This window comes from Podarcis bocagei, assembly GCF_964188305.1.
Source record: "Podarcis bocagei genome assembly, chromosome: W".
In the NCBI taxonomy this organism is placed as follows: Eukaryota; Metazoa; Chordata; class Lepidosauria; order Squamata; family Lacertidae; genus Podarcis; species Podarcis bocagei.
The window spans coordinates 43,273,588-43,290,230 of record NC_138131.1 but is presented as its reverse complement, the minus strand read 5'-3'; the positions used below and the strand labels follow the sequence as shown (position 1 = coordinate 43,290,230).

The 16,643-nt window shown below is 45.6% G+C and overlaps 1 pseudogene across 1 annotated transcript in view; it reads right to left on the bottom strand.

Moving 5' to 3' along the window:
* Positions 1-15,715, bottom strand: part of LOC308578087 (protein CIMAP1C-like) — a 76,762-nt pseudogene extending 61,047 nt beyond the window's left edge. The window contains exon 1 of the transcript in view: positions 15,704-15,715. The product of the transcript in view is annotated as a protein CIMAP1C-like (transcript). The remainder of the gene's footprint in view (positions 1-15,703) is intronic.
* Between the last annotated feature and the right edge of the window lie 928 nt (positions 15,716-16,643).

The window sequence follows — 16,643 nt, the reverse complement described above, 5'->3', positions numbered from 1 at the left end:
CTGCTTGATTTCCCTCGCACATAAGCAGACTTCAGCTGAAATCACATGTGGGCATGTAAGCATGAACTGAACTACTGACTGAAACACTGGCAGGCATTTCTGTGGACACAGATGTAATTTTCTTCCAGCTATGATCATGGGGACAGCTGTACCTGACTCTGTTTACAGTCCAAATTGCATTAACATTTCCCTGGTTGGAAAGACAGACACAGCCGAAGAGGGTACATCTGGTCAAGTGTAGAAGGAAGTCAGAAAATGGGTGATTGATACCCAAGTCATTTCTTTCCCCTGGGATGTAAACAGGTTTTGCCTTCTCACCCACGCCCCACCACTTTCATGTGACAAAGAGTGTTCTCCTTAATGGAGAGCGCTGGTTGCGGTGGGGTCTATCAGGCCACACACACCCCCTCCTTGGTTGCCAGGCATGATTGAAAAGTTGGCCTGTGGCAATGATTAGTTGGTTGAGTTGCTGGGGCAATTTATGTGTTGCAATTTGGTGGGAGGGATCTAATGCTTTATACTCTGTGCACGCAGCTTGGAAACTTTCTCTTTGCTGCGTGCATCGGAACACCCGCCCGCCCGCCCTAAATTTAAGGGTTTTCTGCGTCGACCTTGCTATGCCTGTCATGGGGTCATCTGCTGTTGTGGCAGGGGACTGGTAGGAATTTTGTCCATCTGGCTGATTTGTTTTTTGCCTACTGCAAATCGTCACAACTTGTAAGTTGCGGTTAGGCATTGGTTATCAAATTGTTTGGAACAGGGGCAAGGATTGGCTGGGCCTGCCCCTCCAACGCTGCTGCGGAAAGGGAATTCCGTTAAAGGAACCCAGGGGCTTGCCATGTTTTCGTCCGAATCCCTGGAATGGGGCTAGGACCGGCAAGCCCTAGGGAGCATGCGGGGAGAAGTGAGGGCCTGTCGCTCAGCTCCATTTCTCCCCAATATTGTTTTCCCTTACTGGCTTTCGGTGGAATCCGGAAGTAAGTTCTGTCCCCAGGCGGGGGGCGGGGGGGGGACAGATAGTCTTAACCAATGCCGCACGTAGACAGGATTGGAATGAGTGGCACAGGGAAAGCAAGATTGGCTAAAACGAAAGCTAAACAACTGGTACAAACAACCTTGACTTCTCCGCCACGCAGATCATCTGTCCCAGCTGTTTTAGGGACACAAGAAGGGGTAGCTGAGCAAACACCATTAGAGGATATGGCTTCAGGAGGATCTGCAGCAGTCTTAGAACAAATTTTGGGACAATTGGAAATTTTAAATAAGAAGGCGGATGAGCATTCGTCCAAAATTGACCAAGCCACAGCCACTATAAGCAAACTGACTGACCAAGTTGCTCAACATACACAAGCAATTGGGAATCTCCAGGAAGCAACTGCAGAAAATCGCAAATTGGCTGAGGAAGCTAACCAAAAAGCCGTGGAAGCCAATCAGAAGCTTGAGGCAATAAAGGTGGAGGTAAAGCCCTTGCACAAACAGATTGGTGAACAGCAGGCCTACCTGTCTATGGTTGAACTGAGAAATAGGGAAAACAACCTTAGATTGAGAGCAATCCCAGAACTTGAACAGGGAGATTTGATCGGCTATTTGACATCGGAATTCTCAAAGTTCTGGGGGATAGAAGAAGATAAGGATTTTAAAATTGTAAGTGCTTTTAGATTGGGAAGAGTGGTGAGGAAGGACAGATCCAGAGACTGTTTGATCATTTTGAGATCCAAGCAAGAGAGAGATAAAATACTAGGCCTTCATTTTGGAAAATCACTTGACATTCAAGGCAACAGAGCAGAAACTTACAAAGATATTCTGAAACAACTCTTGGACCTTAGAGCTACATATACGGAATTAACAAAACTACTGAAAGGCAACTCAATTCCCTTTAGGTGGGAATTTCCTCAAGGATTATCCTTCAACTTCAAAGGAAAGAAAGTTAAAATTAAGACAGCAGAAGACCAACAAAAGTTTTTGAACGACCACAAAGAGGACCTTCAGAAAGGAGCAATAGCATCCTGGCCACCACCTCCGCCGGTACCTGCACCTACACCTGCACCCTCGGGACCAGAGGATTCAAAGGAAGAGACGCCACCACCAAAGGAATAACAGATTGATCCAGGATGACTCTGCAGCTTCTTAGTTGGAACATTAATGGCGGGAATTCCCCGGAAAAAAGAAGAAGAATATTTCACATATTGCAAAAAGAACAATTGGACATTATTTGCTTGCAGGAAACGCATGTGACTAGGCTCCATAGGAAAGTGTTAATCAATAAAAGATTAGGCCAAGAATTTATCTCATCGGAGAGAGTTAAGAAAAGAGGAGTGGTGATTTATGCAAAGGAGAGCCTGTCACCAAAATTTTTATTTAAAGATGAGCAAGGAAGAATTTTGGCTATTGAGATACAGACTCAAGGAGAAATGTTTTTAATTTTAGGAATCTATGCACCGAATGAGGGGAAATCAGAATTCTATAAGAAACTGCATGAGACAATGCTGGACTATTTGGACTATACCAACATCATTATGATGGGAGTTATGAATGGGGTGGTCTCCACAAATATGGACAAGTCACAAAATCAAAACTTAACAAAAGACGGCAGACTACCTAAAACCTTTTTTGAACTAATTGACAATATGGACTTGATTGACATTTGGAGGACAAAGAACCCCCTAGGTAAAGAAGGAACATTCTTTTCTGAAGCCCATCTGTCTTGGACAAGAATCGACCAAATATGGATAACTAGAGGGCTGGCACCTAAGACCAGAAAAGTGGAAATCTGTCCCAAAACCTGCTCCGACCATAACGCTATGAAAGTGGAAATGAGACTTACTCCAATCGGTTCCTTCAGATGGAAAATGAATGACACCCTATTAAGAGATCAGGAGATTGTGAAGAAGGCCCAAAAAACTTTGAAAGACTACTTTGAAATAAATTTGAATACCACGGTGGAAAAAAGAGTAATCTGGGACGCAAGTAAAGCTGTTATGAGAGGGTTTTTGATACAACAGAACACGATAAAGAAAAGACTTTGGAATGAAAAAAAGGATAAGATCTTAGAGAAGATAAGAGATGGTGAGAAAAAATTGAGATCAAAACCAAAATCACAGGAGGTTCTGAGAGAAATCAAATTCCACCAAGCACAATATGCTAAATTGATAAATCAAGAAGTTGAGTGGAAAATTAAACAAATGAAACAAAAATCATTTGAATCAGCGAATAAGTGTGGGAAACTGCTAGCATGGCAGTTGAAGAAGAGACAAAAATTGAATACGGTTACAAACCTAGAGATTGAAGGGAGAAATATCCAAAAACCAGAGGAAATTAGAAAGTGCTTCCAGAGATACTTCAAACACCTTTATACGCAAGGGCCGCAAAATGAGACGGAGATAGACCAATTCATAAAAATTAATGGGTTACCGAAATTATCTCAGGAAAAGAGAACAATCCTGAACTATAAGATAACACAACATGAAATTGAGGGTGCCATTCAGAATATGCAACTAGGCAAATCTCCAGGGCCAGATGGTCTTACCTCCAAGTATTATAAAACATTGAAAGATTTTTTGATACAACCACTATTGGAGGTTTGTAATCAGATCATGGAGGGGAAGAAGGCGCCGGAATCGTGGAAAGAAGCTTTCATCACATTGATACCTAAATTGGAAACGGAAAAGACTCAACTTAAGAACTACCGTCCCATCTCACTCCTAAATGTGGATTACAAAATTTTTGCAGATATCTTGGCAAATAGACTCAAAAAAGTGTTAAATGAAGTAATTCATAAAGACCAGGCAGGCTTTCTCCCAGGTAGACATTTGTTTGATAACACTAGGAACATTATTGACATTTTGGAACTTTTGCAAACCAACATAAATACAAAAGCAGTGCTAATTTTTATTGATGCAGAGAAGGCCTTTGACAACATTTCTTGGAAATTCATGAAGAAAAACCTTGAAGGGATGGGAGTGGGACGGGGGTTTGAAAATGGAACAGAGGCAATTTACTCAGAGCAAAAAGCTAAACTGATAGTTAACAATGTGGTGACAGAAGAGTTTAAAATTGAAAAAGGAACACGACAAGGTTGCCCCATATCCCCTTTGTTATTTATCTCAGTCCTGGAGGTGTTTTTGAACATGATTAGGGAGGACCGGTTGGTGCAAGGAATACAGGTCGGAGTGAAACAATACAAACTGAAAGCTTTTGCAGATGACTTGGTTTTAACATTACAGGAGCCAGAATCTAGCACGAAAAGAGTTTTAGAATTAATTCATGAGTTTGGTCGTGTGGCGGGGTTTAAACTGAACAAGCAAAAAACCAAGGTTTTGGGGAAAAAATTGACAACTGAGGAATCAGAAAGGTTTCAGAAAGAGACAGACCTAAAAATTATAAAGAAGGTGAAATACCTAGGGGTAAATTTGACTGCTAAAAACCTGAACTTATTTAAAGACAATTATGATAAATGTTGGCTAGAAATTAAAAAGGATCTAGAAACTTGGTCAAGATTGAAACTTTCCTTGTTGGGTCGAATTGCAGCTATAAAGATGAATGTATTGCCAAAGATGTTGTTTTTGTTTCAAACCCTACAGATTGTGGACAGAGTGGAGTGTTTTGGAAAGTGGCAGAAAGATATTTCTAAGTTTGTCTGGCAGGGCAAAAAGCCCAGAATAAAATTTAAGATTTTAACTGATGCAAAGGAAAGAGGGGGATTTGCCCTGCCGGACTTAAGGTTATATTATGAAGCCGCAGCCTTCTGCTGGATGAAGGATTGGTTACTGTTAGAGAACACTGATGTCCTAGATCTGGAAGGGTTTAATAATGCTTTTGGATGGCATGCATATTTGTGGTACGACAAGGTAAAGGTTCACAAAGGATTCAAAAACCATATTGTCAGAAAAGCAATATTTATTGTCTGGACAAAATATAAAGACTTATTAGAAAACAAGACCCCGAGAATGGTTATCACCAATGGAGGCGAAGGCCCGAAAAAGACTCAATATGGAGGCCGGTTGGCCGAAATATTGGGAAATAATAGAAAAAATCGGAGATAATTGGAGGTTGCAGAGTTTGGAAAAATTAAAGAATAAGGTTACACTACGCTCATATTCAAGAGGTATTTAAATTGGATAAAAATATAGGATTCCAGGTGGAAAAATCGAAGTTAGAGACAGAATTGTTAGAACCAAAGACTAAGGTACTTTCAAGAATGTATAACTTGCTGCTTAAATGGAACACTCAGGATGAGACAGTCAAATCAGCCGTGATAAAATGGGCACAGGATATTGGGCATAACATTATGTTTGAGGACTGGGAAAGGTTATGGACCACCGGAATGAAATTCACGGCATGTAATGCCTTGAAGGAAAACATTATGAAAATGATATATAGGTGGTACATGACCCCAGTCAAGCTTGCAAAGATATATCACCTGTCTGATAATAAATGCTGGAAATGTAAGGAGGCTGAAGGGACATTTTTTCACCTCTGGTGGACTTGTCCAAAAGTGAAGGCCTTCTGGGAAATGATCTACAATGAGCTAAAAAAGGTATTTAAATATACCTTTACCAGGAAACCAGAGGCCTTCCTTTTGGACATAGTCGGCCAGAAAGTGCTAAAAAAGGACAGAACCTTTTTTATGTACGCGACTACAGCAGCAAGAATACTTATTGCAAAACATTGGAAGGCACAAGATTTGCCCACACTGGAAGAGTGGCAGACGCAACTGATGGACTATATGGAACTGGCTGAAATGACTGGCAGAATCCGGGAGTTGGGAGAAGAAACAACGGAAGAGGACTGGAAAAAATTTAAAGACTACTTACAAAAACAATATAAGTTATATGAATGTTAAGAAATTGCATGGTCTAGAAAAATATGGCTCCAGTAATTTGATTGTGAGATATAGAAACTAAGTTATAAGCAAGATAAGGTCGAAGTTTAAAGTAATACAATGTTTAATTTAAGGTACAAATAACTGACAAAAACTACTTTAAAATTAAAAATATAACGTTTGAAAAGTACAAAATAAGATATGAAATAAGGTAACAATTTGCTGGTATTTTCTATTATAAAGAACGCAGGGTAAGGGAGATGTGAGGAAGTCCAGTTAGTTATATAAAAAAGTTTTTGAATAGTTATGTTTTTCTTTTTCTTTTTTCTTTTTTCTATCTATAGTGTTTGTTGGTGTTCTTGCATTTGGTGTTTTGTTTGTTATTCTGTTTGGTGAGGGGATTTTGTGTGTTTACTCTTTATTGTGTGTTTTAAAACTTAATAAAATATTTTATATTAAAAAAAAAAGATAGTCTTAACCAATGCCTAAGCAACCACTAACAATCATGTATGTTAATAAAGTTGTGGCCAAAATTATGCCAAAAACCTTAAACAAAAATTATGTGTGTGTTGTGAGTTATTTGAGGGGTGGCTTGGGGACCTTGACACGCAATTACACTTATCAAGTAATGGCAAGGTTGTGTGAAATGCCTGTAAAGCACATAGGGTGTTTCCCACATTCAGTACCAGAGAGAAAAGCAGGAATGTGTTTAAGCTAAAGGTGTACTGCGATGTTTCGTTATAAAGCTTCTGAATTTCATGGATTAGGAAGTACTGAAATTTTCTAATATATATAAATGTATTAGCTGGGCTTCTATGGGTGAAAGAAAATCAAAAGCCTTTCTGCCTCGCCCCTTTCTCCTCTAAGAACGCTGAAGCCTCATTATCAACAGCTGTGTCTTTCCCCAGCTACCGTAAATTTCGCTCTATAACACGCAGATTTTTTCTCCTAAAAAGTAAGGGGAAATGTCTGTGCGTGTTATTGAGCGAATGTGTGGTCCCTGGAGCTGACTCGCCGGAGCGCAGGGGCAAAAATAGGCAAAAATCAGGCAAAAATAAGATCGGGCGGGCGGAGGGAAGGCGGAAGCTGCTGCTTTCCTGCATTCTGCCTCAGGGTCCTACTGCCCACCTGCTTCTGTTGCTGCGTTTGCTCAAACTCAACAAAGAGAAGGGAATCCCCTGCCCTCCTGGCAAGCAGAGGGTTAAGGAAAGGATCGAGTCCTTCCTTCTAATTCTTTCCTAGTCACACTGCGTGCAGGCTCCAGCCCACCACCTCTCCGTGCTCTAGGGACTCGCAGGCAGCCGAAAAACATGCAGGTGGGAGAGAGAGGGGGGGGGCTGGCTTGGGGGGGGACTTTTGCTTTCCTTTCCCCCCCCCCCACCCCGTTAAACCCCCTCTCCTGCATTCTTAGCCAGCTGCTTCTCCGCACACCCCTCTTGTGCTCCTTGTCCCTTCTGTGTTTTTCCTTCCCACCCCATTTAAAACGTGGTGACAAAGCACGGATCCACATGGATCCTCAGGATTTTTGCACTGGGTCACCCCAAATTCACCATCAGATCACATTACATGTCCATGGCTACAGTCTGTACCAAAAGAATCGCGCACCCACTGTTGCCTGGGGCTGCAATGGTGCAAAAACGTGGTTACAAAGCACGGATCCACATGGATCCTCAGGATTTTTGCATTGGGTCACCCCAAGTTCACCATCAGATAACATAGCATGTCCATGGCTACAGCCTGCACCCAAAAAATCACGCACCCACTGTTGCCTAGGGTCGCAGTGGTGCAAAAACATGGTTACAAAGCATGGATCCACATGGATCCTCAGGATTTTTGCAATGGGCTACTCCAAACTCACTGTCAGATCACATGTCTGTGGCCACAGCATGAACCACAAAAATCATACATCCACTGTTTCATTTAGAATATTTTTTTTCTTGTTTTCCTCCTCTAAAAACTACGTGCGTGTTATGGTCTGGTGCGTGTTATAGAGCGAAAAATACGGTATTCCTTTTCCAGCTTCTCTTCCAGCTGGAGTCCCAATAGCATCCAAAAGAGTCACAGATTCTCCATTGCTATTAGCAAACAACTATGGGAACTGTAAGTGACGATTATTTAAATGTTTTCACACTTAATATTAAAACAGCACAATCTTTTGGAAACATTGGCTTTGAAATTTTGGGTCCGGGCCTAAAGCTTAAGGTTGAATAATGCCTAAACGCAATAGGCTATGCAAAGCTGCCTTTGCTTTTTGCTACTATAAAAGTTGTATTAATATTTGGTTTTTATGTAGTAGGAAAACTGATAAACCAAATGTTAAGTAGGTACAAATATTATGTCTAAGTAAATAATTTCCCCCCCACACAAACAAAAAGGATAGTTCCCGTCCTCAAGTTTACAATCTCATTGCTAATCCTCTTTGGGTAGTCTGAAAGCTTTTTTTCTTTCTTTTTTAAGGTGGGGGAAACCCGAGATGAAAGTAGGAATGTGTTTAAGCTAAAGTTGAATTGTAATGTTTGTTTATAATGCTTCTGAATTTCATGGACTGGGAAAAGCCTCAATGACCTTGCTCCCAGCCCTCCCCTTGCTGCAAAAAATAAAATAAAAATATCTACAACCACAGGAGTTTTACCCCACATTGCCTTAGATGGCTAAGCTAACATGTTTAATTAGAGAAAAATCATTACTAGCATTTGTTAAGGATTGGAAGTTTCCTATGGACCTTTTGTGTGAAAGAGAAAATGAACTTGCAGTATCTGAATTTGAAGAATGAAAAAAAAATACTCTCTTTAACATTCTATTTTCTATAAACCAGTATCATACGTAGCTACTGAGACCCAGAAGTCCTTTTATTCTAGTCTCTCCCTTTAGTTGTTTTCTTTCTTTCCCTTTGTCTTCTACTTTTGTTTTCTCTTTTTCTTGTATTTTCTTCCTTCTGACTTTCTTTCTGCTCTTTCTTAGCTTAAGTAGCTGTTTTAACTCAGTATATTATAAAATATATATTTATAATGAATATTATTTCTGTCTGTCTTAGAATAAGTATCAATCAATAAATACAAACTTTTTTAAAAAAGGATTTTTACACCACAAACTCTTTCCCCAGTGTTCTGTCGCAAACTGTTCCCCCAAGGAAAACACCCTAGCAGTTTCTTGCTGCAGCCCCAGCCCCAGCCCCAGCCCCAAACCTCACCCTGCCAGCCCCACAAATCCCACTCCCAGCCAAGTTCTGTATGCCTCACCCCTTCCTTCTCCTCTGTAAGTACCCCGAAGCCTAATTTTCAACAACTGTGTCTTTCCTCGGTTGCTCCTAATCCTGCAGATATCCTCCACCTGCTGTCCAGGGACCCAATACAGCATCTATGCAAGAGGGAAATCCAGACGCCTGACATCAGCACACCCTGTGGCATGACTGCACAGCCTATAGTGGCAAAGGACTGAGGACCCCCGAAATTTTAAAGAAGGGGTGGGCCCCTTCAAAATTCCCTGGGACAGTGAGACTTTAACACTCCCTATGGTGTGCTTGAGATATCTAGGGGATCAAGGTACTCCCAAAATTTTCAATAGGCGTGGGCCCCCTCAAAATTCCCTGGGATCACACAATGTCAGCACACCCCCATGGTGTGCTTGTGACATATACAGGATGGGGAGGCCAAGGACTCCAAATTTTCAAGGGGGTGCCCCCCTCAAAATGCCCTGGAGCGGTGTGATGTCAGCACATGCCATCTAAGGGGACATGGGCTGAGGGCCCCCAATATGTTGAAGGGCCCCCTCAAATTTCCTGTGGTCATGCAGTTTCAGCACACCACATGGTGTTCGTGTGCCATCTAGGGGGGCATTGGCTGAGGGGTCCCAAAATGTTGAAGCGCCCCCCAAAATTCCCTGGGGTCATGCAATTTCAGCACACCCCATGTTGTGCTCATGCCGTCTAGGGGGACATGGGCTGAGGGCCCCCAAAATGTTGAAGGGTCCCCCTCAAAATTCCCTAGGGTCATGTCATGCAATTTCAGCACACCACATGGTGTTCTTGTGCCATCTAGGGGGGCATGGGCTGAGGGGTCCCAAAATGTTGAAGGGCTCCCCTCAAAATTCCCTGGGGTTATGCAATTTCAGCACACCCCATGTTGTGCTCATGCCGTCTAGGGGGACATGGGCTGAGGGCCCCCAAAATGTTGAAGGGTCCCCCTCAAAATTCCCTGGGGTCATGCAATTTCAGCACACCCCATGTTGTGCTCATGCTGTCTAGTGGGACATGGGCTGAGGGCCCCCAAAATGTTGAAGGGTCCCCCTCAAAATTCCCTGGGGTCATGCAATTTCAGCACACCCCATGTTTGGATGCTCCTAAATTTTGAGACTTAAGAGAATTATTGGGTCTCAAGCCTTTGACTTAAGGAGGAGTGTTGGGATTCGCAGGATACTGGATAAGTCTGCAGGCTTCAAGTGGACGTGGACGCCATATGCAAGGAATTTCCGGGGGGTTTCGATGGGAAATTGGGATAGTATACGCCCCCCCATTGCTCTACAGCTTGACCACGCAGTACGCCCTGTCAGGCTCAAGGCCCGCCGGGTCCCGTTTGCCTTGAAACCTCATACCCACGCATACCCAGTGCCAGTGGTCAGCCATGTCCTTGCCACCCTGGCTGGGTCAAATTTTTTTGGCAAGCTGGACTTGGCCCAAGCATATCAACAGCTGCCACAGCAGAGGCACAGACTGTGATGCACAGAGGAGCGTTCAGGGTAAAGCGGCTGCAATTCGGTGTCAGCGTGGCATCAGGAATATTCCAGAATCTAATGGACTCTCTCCTTAAAGGGATTCCTGGCGTCACCCCCTTCTTCGATGATGTGTTGATTGCTGGGCCCACACCAGAGGAGTTTGAGGACCGCCTCCGCACCGTTCTGCAGCGTTTCCAGACGGCGGGTCTCAAGGTGAAGCGGGAAAAATGTCTACTAGGAGTACCTCAGGTGGACTTTCTGGGATTTATGGTGGACGCAGAAGGGGTCCACCCAACTGGGGACAAGGTATGGGCCATTTGTGATGCCCCAGCGCCCAAGAGCAAGACTGAACTTCAGGCCTTCTTGGGACTATTGAACTTTTACCATTCCTTCCTTCCCCACAAGGCGGCGGTAGCGGAGCCCCTACACAGACTCCTGGACAAGCGGGCCCCTTGGGTGTGGGGCCAGCGCCAGGAGGCCGCATTCCAGGCAGTCAAGGACTTGCTTGTCTCAAACGCGGTCTTGGCACACTTCGACGAGAGGCTGCCGGTGGTGCTAGCATGCGACGCCTCGCCCTATGGCATCGGCGCTGTCCTGGGACACCAACTCCCGGATGGAAGAGAGGTACCGGTGGCATACTTTTCCCAGACACTCAACGCAACCGAGCGGAACTACGCACAAATCGACAAGGAGGGTCTGGCAATCGTGAAGGGAGTAAAAAAATTCCATGATTTCTTGTACGGGCGGCCCTTTACCGTGGTGACTGACCACAAGCCGTTGCTTGGCTTGTTTGCCCCCGAAAATCAGACCCCCCCAAGTGCTGTCTCCTCGCGTCCTCAGGTGGTCAATTTTCCTTGCCAGCTACCAGTATGCACTGATTCACCGCCCTGGGAAGGCGATGGGTCATGCGGACGCCCTCAGCAGGCTACCACTACCAGAAACAGGCCCCGACCCAGCACCTGCACAAGAGGTTATGAGCCTGGAGCTACTTCCCGACCGCCCCATTCAGGCACAAGAAGTTGCACACCACTCCAAGAAAGATAGGGTCATCTCCCGGGTCCTGGACTGGGTGTGGAGGGGATGGCCCAGCAGCAGCCCTGGGCCAGAATTCGCCGGCTACACAACCCACAAACATGAACTGTTGGCCTACAAGGGGTGCCTGTTATGGGGAAGCAGGGTCGTTGTTCCCCAGCCCCTACGAAAAAGGGTCCTCAGAGCCCTACATGAGACACACCCAGGGGTAGTGAGATTGAAGGCCCTTGCCAGGAGTTATGTGTGGTGGCCGGGGATCGACGGAGAGATAGAGGCCTGGGTCAAACACTGCCAGGCCTGCCAAGAATCCCACCCAGATCCCCCAAGGGCCCCAGTCCAGTCCTGGGAGTCCGCCCGAGCACCATGGTCACGCCTGCATGTGGACTTCGCTGGCCCCTTTCAGGGGAAAACGTTCTTCATAGTGGTGGACTCCTACACCAAATGGCTGGAAGTCGCACTGGTACCATCCACTTCCACGTCCGCAGCCATCCGGGTACTACGCGGGCTGTTTGCAACCCACGGGCTCCCTGACACTCTCGTCTCAGACAACGGGACCACATTTACGTCAGGAGAATGCCAAACCTTCACAGCGCAGAACGCCATCCGCCACATCCGTTCGGCGCCGTTCCACCCTGCCACCAATGGCCAAGCAGAAGGCATGGTGCGGACCACCAAGGACACCCTTCACCACATGACGCAAGGGGACTGGGAGTACTGCCTTGCCACATTCCTTCTAGCACAGCACAGCACCCCCAGCTCAACGACTGGCCGGAGCCCCGCTGAACTACTAATGGGTCGGCGCCTTGCAATCAGATTGGACCGCCATCTCCCCGATAGAGCTCAGGATGAGGTAGTGGTGGGGGAAGGCAGGAACCCCCAGACCTTCGTGGCCCAGGACCCAGTGTACGCAAAGAATTTTGGGGCAGGCCCAGCATGGGTACCCGCCACAGTCACCAGGGTCGCTGGCCCCGTGTCGTACGAGGTGCTAACGGATGGGGGGCAATGCTGCCGCTGCCACTGCGACCACATACGGCGACGATTCCCGGGAGAAAACCAGGAGGAGGACAGGTCAGAGGAGTCCCAAGGGAACAGTGGGGCAGTGAGGCCCATAGAACAGGAGGGGCCAGCAGGAGAGGCAGAATCAGTAAATACAGAGAGGACACGCGAGGCCGAAAGGACACCGGAACCAGAACCACGACTGAGCGAGCTGGTTGCGCCAGACCAAACGGCCCCATCACAGCCAGCATCCTTGGAACACAAGCCAGAACCTGAACCCCGGACCAGGGAACACCCCAGGCCGCAACGCACACGTAGGCCGCCGGCGTACCTTGAGGACTATGAATGCAACCTCCCGGGCAGGACTGGAACTTAGAGGGGAGGGGTGTTAGAGAATCATAGAATCATAGAGTTGGAAGAGACAACAAGGGCCATCGAGTCCAACCCCCTGCCAAGCAGGAAACACCATCAGAGCACTCCTGACATATGGTTGTCAAGCCTCTGCTTAAAGACCTCCAAAGTAGGAGACTCCACCACACTCCTTGGCAGCAAATTCCACTGTCAAACAGCTCTTACTGTCAGGAAGTTCTTCCTAATGTTTAGGTGGAATCGTCTTTCTTATAGTTTGGATCCATTGCCCCGTGTCCGCTTCTCTGGAGCAGCAGAAAACAACCTTTCTACCTCCTCTATGTGACATCCTTTTATATATTTGAACATGGCTATCATATCACCCCTTAACCTCCTCTTCTCCAGGCTAAACATGCCCAGCTCCCTTAGCCGTTCCTCATAAGGCATCGTTTCCAGGCCTTTGACCATTTTGGTTGCCCTCCTCTGGACACGTTCCAGTTTGTCAGTGTCCTTCTTGAACTGTGGTTATGTACTGAGTTGAATAGGATCCAAACTGCAGCAGTCTGATTGGTCCTAGAACAATAGGATCCAAAATGCAGCAGTCTGATTGGTCCTAGAACAATAGGATTCAGAATGCAGCAGTCTGATTGGTCCTAGAACAATAGGCTCCAAAATGCAGCAGTCTGATTGGTCCTAGAACAATGCAGCAGTATGATTGGTTGGCAGGAGCCACCCAATCCAGCTCCAGATAGAAGTGAATCCACAACCTGACTGGCCTACAGGAGAATTCCGGAATTAGCCAATCACGTGCAGCCCATTGTGTAAATAATGTATATAAAGCAGATACTTTGAGGGGACTTCCATTCCCTCCTCACCACCATGAGCTGAATAAAGAGCATGAAATCCACTCGCGACTCTGAGTATATTTCAAGTGGGTTGAAAGTCTAAATTTCAACAGAAAGTCATCTGACCATCAGAGGGCAAGCAGAACCTTAATACTCCCTCCATCCTTCCTCCTATGACTAGGCGGACAATGACACACTGAAAGCTCCCAAGTCCAAAAGGTGTGAAGGGGGCCAACTCCCACTTGCACGGGCAAAGGCACTTTATCTGCGACTGGTGCCACCCACCCAAGCCACTGTTTGAACGGCTGAGATGTAGGAAACATCACAATATCATACTCTGGGAAGGTACTGTCAGTACAGGACTGGACCAGAGCAGGCAGTCTGAATTGTCAACCATTTTGCATTCTATATTCCCTATCTTTTAAACAACCCTCGTTTGTTGCGGTTGTTGCGGCAGTTTTGCAGCTCTTAAAAGCCAGAAGGGTACTAGCAGCAGGACCAACCTACACCCCTCAGCTGTTTAGAACCTTCCTTAGGCACAATTTATGCATGATCTTTGTTTTGCAGCCTTTTCAGAGCATGAGGTTAATCCCCTGTTCTCCTTGTTTTCCTAAAGAAAATGAGATTTTCAATTTTTCTGGGGGGTTTCCAAAATTTTTTATTGATTTTCCAGCTCCGAGACAGAGCACTCTGCATTTTTTGCCATTTGGGTGCAATCAAACTGCAGATTCTGAACTACACATGGGCTGATACCCCGGGATGCACCACTGAATTGTTCTTCAAAAATCTGTGCTTTCTTATTTCTTCACCTTCTTGTTTCCTCATCGTCTTTTACAAAGGAAATGGGGCTGCTGCAGTTGGACAGTTGCCTTACTTGGTCATATGGCCCCAAATGGTTGGAGGCCCATGGTCTTAAAGCTTAAGACATGCCTGCGAGGAGGTGTGGGCCAGCTCTGACACAGAGCACGATGCATTTTCTGCCATGTGGGTGCAATCAAACTGCAGAATCTGAACTACACGTGGGCTGATACCCCGGGATGCACCACTGAATTTTTCTTCAAAAATCTGGGGGTACACCACCTAAGCTTTGAGCTACCTCTCCAATAGTGACCCATCAACACCAAACAGTTTGTCGTTGGCTTCCTTGGCATAGTTCTTTAAGTGGCAGGCTTCCTTAGCAAAGTAAACAGTAGCAAAGTAAACTGCGCTATTAACTGACAAGGCCAAGCAGGCGTTAAAGATGTCTGTGCAAATAGGCTTTATCCAGGACGCTCCTGTGCCATGGAAAAGGTCTCTGTCCAAGGAGGTCTGGTCCTCTACTGAGTGTATCTGGGAAATGTGCCTCTTCTGCCTTCTGATAGGCTACACCTGAAAAGAGCCACTTCTGCCATTGTGAAAGCTGAGCCCTCTTGAGGTGGTAGGAGGACCCATGCAGCAGGATAAAGCCCACAATAAACACCGAGAGGATCCTCTCCTGCGAGGGCTACAGTGGGAAGGGATGGAGTTCCTTCAGTGGAAGGCCTAAAAACGAAGATGAGCACCCCATAGTCAAATTTTATTAGACTTAACCATCCAGGAGTCCTTTACCTTTACCTTTAGTTCTTTGCTTCCATTTTAATGAGGGAACAGAAATATGTGAAAAGCAATGTTGTCCAATGTTATTTGATAATATGTCACACCAGGCCCATTGCTATCAATCAAATTCAATGCAACATACCAGCCAGGGAAAACATTAAGTTTAGGGAAGCTTTTAATGTTTGACGAACTATTGTATTTTAAGATTTTGTTGGAAGCCGCCTGTCAGGGAATTGGAAGCTGCCAAAGAGCCGAGGGGGGAGAGAGAGGCAATTACAGAGAGCCTAAAGAGCTCATCAGCAGTCTCTCATCCGACTCCGAGGAGGAAATAGGGAGGGGGGAGAGCCAGTGCCCGGAACTATGTTGGATTCCAAGCAGGAAACACCATCAGAGCACTCCTGACATATGGTTGTCAAGCCTCTGCTTAAAGACCTCCAAAGTAGGAGACTCCACCACACTCCTTGGCAGCAAATTCCACTGTCAAACAGCTCTTACTGTCAGGAAGTTCTTCCTAATGTTTAGGTGGAATCTTCTTTCTTGTAGTTTGGATCCATTACTCCGTGTCCGCTTCTCTGGAGCAGCAGAAAACAACCTTTCTCCCTCCTCTATGTGACATCCTTTTATATATTTGAACATGGCTATCATATCACCCCTTAACCTCCTCTTCTCCAGGCTAAACATGCCCAGCTCCCTTAGCCGTTCCTCATAAGGCATCATTTCCAGGCCTTTGACCATTTTGGTTGCCCTCCTCTGGACACGTTCCAGTTTGTCAGTGTCCTTCTTGAATTGTGGTGCCCAGAACTGGACACAGTACTCCAGGTGTGGTCTGACCAGAGCAGAATACAGTGGCACTATTACTTCCCTTGATCTAGATGCTATACTCCTATTGATGCAGCCCAGAATTGCATTGGCTTTTTTAGCTGCCGCGTCACACTGTTGGCTCATGTCAAGTTTGTGGTCAACCAAGACTCCTAGATCCTTTTCACATGTACTGCTCTCAAGCAGTACTAGCTCCCATGTTTTGTTCCTTTCTAAGGAATCAAGCTCAGCCTTCATGGCATTTAACCATGGCTCAGCTTCCTTAGAATCCAAATCCTGGATTTCTTGGAAACTTGAAGGTTCAAATACCTTCTTGGAGCTTTTAACAGCTGCTACTGCTGTCTTAGCATATTCACCAGCAAATCTCTTTGGAGGTCTGCCTTTTGTGGCTCTTTGTGACCTACGAATCAGCCTTAAGTCCTCAACACTTTCCTCTTCCTTCTTAGGAGAAAAGTGGCCTATTGTGAACAATGGTTCTTCCAATTCTTGATCAGAGC